The sequence below is a fragment of the Piliocolobus tephrosceles genome, chromosome 15, assembly GCF_002776525.5.
Source record: "Piliocolobus tephrosceles isolate RC106 chromosome 15, ASM277652v3, whole genome shotgun sequence".
Taxonomy (NCBI): domain Eukaryota; kingdom Metazoa; phylum Chordata; class Mammalia; order Primates; family Cercopithecidae; genus Piliocolobus; species Piliocolobus tephrosceles.
The window spans coordinates 2,015,705-2,021,704 of record NC_045448.1 but is presented as its reverse complement, the minus strand read 5'-3'; the positions used below and the strand labels follow the sequence as shown (position 1 = coordinate 2,021,704).

Sequence of the window (6,000 nt, the reverse complement as noted above, 5' to 3'; positions counted from 1 at the left end):
ACACAGGTACATACACAAGCACACACACAGGTATGGATACAGGTGCACACACAGGTACAGATACAGGTGCACACACAGGTACACACACAGGTTCACACACACCTTCAGGCGCAGTTTACACACACCCACTTCGAGTTGTCTCTCTGCCACTTGCATTCACTCCTAAGGTAGCACCACTGATTCAAATGATCACTTGCTCTCTCCTCTTCTTTCCTGATACAGGTTGTTGTTTTTTTTTAAAGAAAGAGCTTATATTTTTTCATTTGATTAGTAATTATTTGAGAGTCCATATTATGTGCTATGCTAGACAAATGAAGAATTCACCAAGTAATAAACATCTTCTGTACTCTCAAGGAACCATGAGTTCCTTGGGGGCCTGGGAAGGAGGGTGAAGTGAACACTACTTTATTATCATTATTGTTATTCGATTCATTCATTTAATGGATTCTCTCTTCTCTGGGCCCTGGTAATACAAAAATGAACAGGTGCAGTCCTCATCTTCAAGCACCCTAGTTTCTTTGATAACAACAGTAGCATTAGCAGAAGTGAGCAAACAGTGGAATGAGTGGCTGGCTATGTGAAACGGTATGTGAATGTATGAACAGATCAGCAAGAGGATGACCTCATTCATCATTCAGAGGAACAGCCTCCTCCTGAGGGCTGGAATGATCTAAAAGTCTTTGAGTAGAGAAATGGTGAGATTTGATGTGAAGACTGATAAATCTTTGAGATGTGTATAAAGAGAGAAATGGTGTGAACCAAAGTGAGGAAGTGTAGTTTATATTTGAGGGACATGGACAGGACAAAACAGCTTAAACTAAAGGTCACATAAGGTGGTGGTAAGTCTTAGGAATTGAGAAATGACTTGTCACCAAGCTTCAGGAGACCAGGGAGCTGGGCTAGAGTGTGTGCTTTTAGTTCCAGCTCCAATTCCTACTGTTCCTCACTCACTAAAGCAGTGCTTGTGGAACTTCTTATTCCTCATCTATAAAACACGTAATTCTACCTCCTTTACATGTTTGTGTATGAAATAACTTTTAACTTTAAATTGGGATACACATGTAAGGTGCTCTCATGATAATGATAATCACACAAATCATGGTCACTGTGTGGACTTGGTCAGAGGCATCTGCAACAGAGGCATGTTCTTAGAGACTCCACTCTCAGCGTGAAGGGAGGAGGAACAGGTTTGGGGGGCTGGTAGGAAGGGTGAAGTGAACTCAGCTAAGCTAACTCAGAACTCATTAGCATCTGAGCCTAGAGCCTTCCCAGGAAAAAAGGAAGGCAGGGCTATGCCTGAGTCCTCTGATTCGGATTGGTTTGGGCACTTGCCTCTTGGGAAGCTTTGGATTCAATGAGATGCAGAACCACTGGGTTCTCCAAACTTCAGAGGGTACCCGCAAGCCTGAAACCTCTGTGGATGGATGAACCACTTCCTGGGCCACGTCCTACAGCTGATGGCCAGGGATGTGTGTGGAGGCATCGGTGTTCATTCCCAGTACCCCAGGTTCCTACATTCAAGGGCTCCCAGACCAGGTGTTGCCTGTAGGATGTGAATGGCAGAACCCAGTTACTGCTCTTTGGTTAATGCTATTCCTCACTTTTTCTGTGCCCCATGGAAATGTCTTCTCCCATGTGCCCTGAAAACTAAACCTTGTTATTAATAAAATTCACAGCAATTAAATCTTAGATTTCCTTAAACTACTTTTCACTTTGTTGGAGAAAGGAGTGATGGTGACTGCATACCTGTCGCTTTGTCCTGGGCCTTCTGCTCACTTTTCTGGTGACCCTGTGTAGGTTCTTTAGGGTTTCTGGACTTCAGTGACCAAATCTAAAAATGAAGAGGCAGGCTGCACTATCCTTACGATTGCTTTCACTGCCGATATTCAACAATGCCAAAAGCTATTCCACCATGTGTGTCTCTTGCTGGATCTGCCTTAGTGGTAAGTCCTCACTGTCCATGAGTGGGCTGTAGGCAAACAGCAGACCCTGAGGGGACAGATACAGCCCCAGAGGCCCACCTCAACAACACCTTCCTGCAGAAGGAAGGAGGGCATGGGCGCCAGACCACCTTCTCTGTTCTGACATGGCACTCATCTGCTTTTGTTCTAATTGCCTCCATTTTCCTTGCTCTTCTAGATCATTTTGCTTATCATGGAAGAATGTGTTTTAATGAGCTAGAATGATCTAGTCAGGCACAAATGTGATGTCCTTGCCACATTGTTTATTGGTTTGTAGACAGCCAGTGCATCCCAGGGCTTGTCTTAAACTATATTGTTAAGCAGCAAATGGCCTGGGTGTCTGGGGAGTGCAAGTTACTGGCAAGTATTACATGACTTTGGGAGTGTACATTTCTAACCTAAATGTGTTAGTCATTTTTTACAATAATTGACACACATCTTTTGAAAATACTAATAGATAAATCGTTAAATTTTTCAGTTTATTTTGTTACATAAATGTTACATGAATTTTCTTTGGCAATCAAATCATTACAGTCTGTTTATATAAAATAAATATTTTATGTATTTATAAATGAACTGTATTTATGTGAAATAAATTAGAAGTATTTGCAGTAAAAAGTGAAAGTTTTTCTTAGTTGTCACAACCCCACTCCTATCTCCAAAGATCATCTCAGCTATCCACTGGGTCTGTGTCCATGCTGGCGTCATCCTCTGTATTCACAGACATGCACGTGTAAATATAAGACATGCTCCTATTATATAGTTAGACTTTGCGTCCCCACCCAAATCTCATCTTGAATTGGAAGCCCCAGGGTTTGGGGAGGAACACGGTGGGAGGTGATTGGATCATGGGGGTGGTTTACCCTATTCTGTTCTCATGATATTGAGTGAGTTCTCATAAGATCTGATGGTTTCATGAGGAAGTCTTCCCTGGATTCTCTCAAATTCCCTCTTTCTCCTGCCACCATGTACCATGTGCCTGCTTCGCCTCTGCCATGATTGTAAGTTCCCTGAGGCCTTCCCAGCCATGTGGAACTGTGAGTCATTTAAACCTCTTTCCTCTGTAAATTGCGGAGCCTCAGGCAGTTCTTTCTGGCAGTGTGAGAACAGACGAATACACCCTAGGTTCTAGTTTGTTGTATGTGAACGTGTTACACTGTGCACGCTTCTCTGCACCATCCTCTAATCACTTTGCTACACATCTTGCAGATTTTGCCTTGTCAGTGTTTACAGGCCCGTCTTAGATTGCTTATTTACCACAAATAATCTAACCATTCTATCACTGAGGAGTTTTGATACACAATATCGCATTGAAACATTTTATGCAGGTATCTATGCATATGTGTGACTAAATATATATTTGGTAGATACCAGGAACTGAAATTGTCAGGCTAGCATATGCACATTTAAAATTTTCATTCATGCTGCCAAATTCCTGACACAACAAGGTTGTTCCATTTGCATCCACGCAAACCTGCGTGAGAATCCTGTTGACGACATCGTCCCCACTACACGGAAGACAGGGAAGGCTCTCATCCCCTTCCTTGGCAGTGGGAATGCTACCGGCCCTCTCTAAGCCACAGTGGGAAACAAACCTGGTTCCACTTTGGTGTTAATTTTGTGAAACAATGCAATTGTGGCTTTAAGTTCATGTCTAAGTTTAAGAATAGCTAGTAAATTAGAGGATGGATTATTCATATGATGTCTTTATCTATAAATACTTACAGGTTACAAATTGCATTTGCTGGTGTCCTTTTATGTGGTTAGTTGACATGTTGAAATCAGTGGTCTCTTACTTAGAAGTTGAGATTAAGGTTATATTCTAGGCCAGATATGGTGGTTCATGCCTGTAATCTCAGCACTCTGGGAGGCCCAGGCGGGCCGATCACTTAATGTCAGGAGTTTAAGACCAGCCTGGCCAACATGGTGAAACCCCATCTCTACTAAAACTACAAAAATTAGCTGGTTGTGGTGGTGGGCACCTGTAATCTCAGCTACTAGGGAGGTTGAGGCAGGAGAATCACTTGAACACAGGAGGTGGAGGTTGCAGTGAGCGAAGATCGCGCCACTGCACTCCAGCCTGGGCAACAAGAACAAAACTCCATCTCAAAAAAAATAATAATAAGTTATATTCTAAATATTGATATTGTACAGGTGATCTACGGGAAGAACTGAGATGGGAATGTCCGTGTATGGGAGGTAGACCCAAACCTTTTTAAATGCCAAAAATACATTCCAATATTGCAAATAATTGAAGTCATCCCACAAAAACTTAACTGACCTAGACTTAAAGCAAAGCACACGTGAGTGTTTAAAAATGAGAAGGGTAATATTAAAACTGGCTATACATTCTTTTCCTGATTTCCTATTTTTTCTTTTTAAGATGTCCCCATTTATTTGCTTATTATATATTTCCTTTTCCTTGTCTGTATGGTCATCATTATCTTGTGAAAATGACCATTTCTTTCTTTTCTCTGAAAAACTGAAAGTGGACATACTCTAAATCTCATCTCCACCTAGAAGCTGAGCGACTATCTGATGAGCCATCCTAACACAAAGGCTGTGAGCAACGCAGTGAGCTAAGTGAAATCCGTTTAACTTGGTACAAAGGAAACAAGTTCCTTATTCAGCCAGGAAAGGCTAATGGGGAACCTGCTTTGTACTCCATAGTGCAGGCAGCTTATTCGTCTCAACCCAGCCCCTGAGCAAGGAGATCGCATGGCTGTTAGTCGGTAGAGATGAGCTACAGAAACAGGCGGAAGAGCTGGAGATGCACCTGCCAATCACAATGGGAACAGGCAGCCAGGACCTGCCCTCCAGCCTGGCTGCTATGATGCACTGTCCTCTCTGGCCATGATGGATTCCAAATTTGACCACTGAAGGGCACAGAAAACATTCTTAAAGTAGTTTTCCTTTCAGACGGCGTCGAGGCAAGGGTCCAGGAACACGCAAAACCAGGCTCAGGCGTCCCCGCATGCCTTTCAGAGGCTCCTCTGAAACTGGCTCAGTTCACAAACGATGGTCTCACCTTCTCCTTATGGTGGTGTCTGAGGCGGGCTTTTGTCAGGCAATTGTCTGGTTCTTGCTGGTCAGTGTTACACATCTGAGCAAGAAGCACTATAACATAGAGCTCTCATCTTTTAACCAATCTCACACGGAACTTTCAGGGTGAAAAACAAAGAACATGACCCGTTTCCACTAGTAGCTAATCCTGCAGGTGTGATTTGGGTTACCAGACAGGCACAAGCACTGCCATTTCAGCAACACGTAGCTAAACAAAAGGTCTTCTTGACAAGAAATCTTAGAAAAGCAACGATGGCAGGAAGGAATATGTGTGCCTCAGAGGCTGATACCTGCAGGAAAAGTCACCAGGAGCTGACTTCTTTCCATCTGTGTCCCACAGGTGGTGGGCACCGCCCTGGCAACAGAGGATGGAGGAAGACGGGCTTGGTTCTTCCCTGCCTTGGCAGTGCCCCATCGTGGAGGCACTTCTCCGAGAGAAGGAGATTTGCACAGTAATTCCTGAAACCACTGAGCCAAGACACAAAACTACACACTCACACTCAACACACAACACACATAGAAAGGAAGTCTGAGTGAGCCTCACAAGGAGAGCACCACACTTCTCTACTCGTGGCTCACTTGCCGCCTGGGGATTCATATCAAGCACTACAGCAGTGGGATTGTTGCTTAAAGCATTTGGTGCTAAAAAAACGTATTTAAACTTTTAGCCCAGCCCTGCTATTGTCAGATACAGAACCTGAACTTCAGAGAGTTTTATTTACTCAACAAACATTCACACCAAGATTGGCTGAGATGGGTCTTGCTCACCCAGGAGTAATGACCGTCCATTTAATCAATAACACTTGAAGAAATGAATAGTTATATTTTTAAATCATATTATTTCAGTATTAATAATATCAAGTTTATATGCTAGTTGCCTTAGTATAATCTGATTGAGGAAGTAGGGACCCAGTTCAAAAGGTTAAAATCAAAGAGACCAGTTCGCAGCGAGTATCCACTAAGCGGACATTCCTCC

General features: G+C 43.1%; 1 protein-coding gene across 11 annotated transcripts in view; it reads left to right on the top strand.

The window, feature by feature from the left end:
* Positions 1 to 6,000, top strand: part of MYT1L (myelin transcription factor 1 like) — a 537,379-nt gene that overhangs the window by 147,870 nt on the left and 383,509 nt on the right. The gene's annotated exons all lie outside the window — the stretch shown is intronic.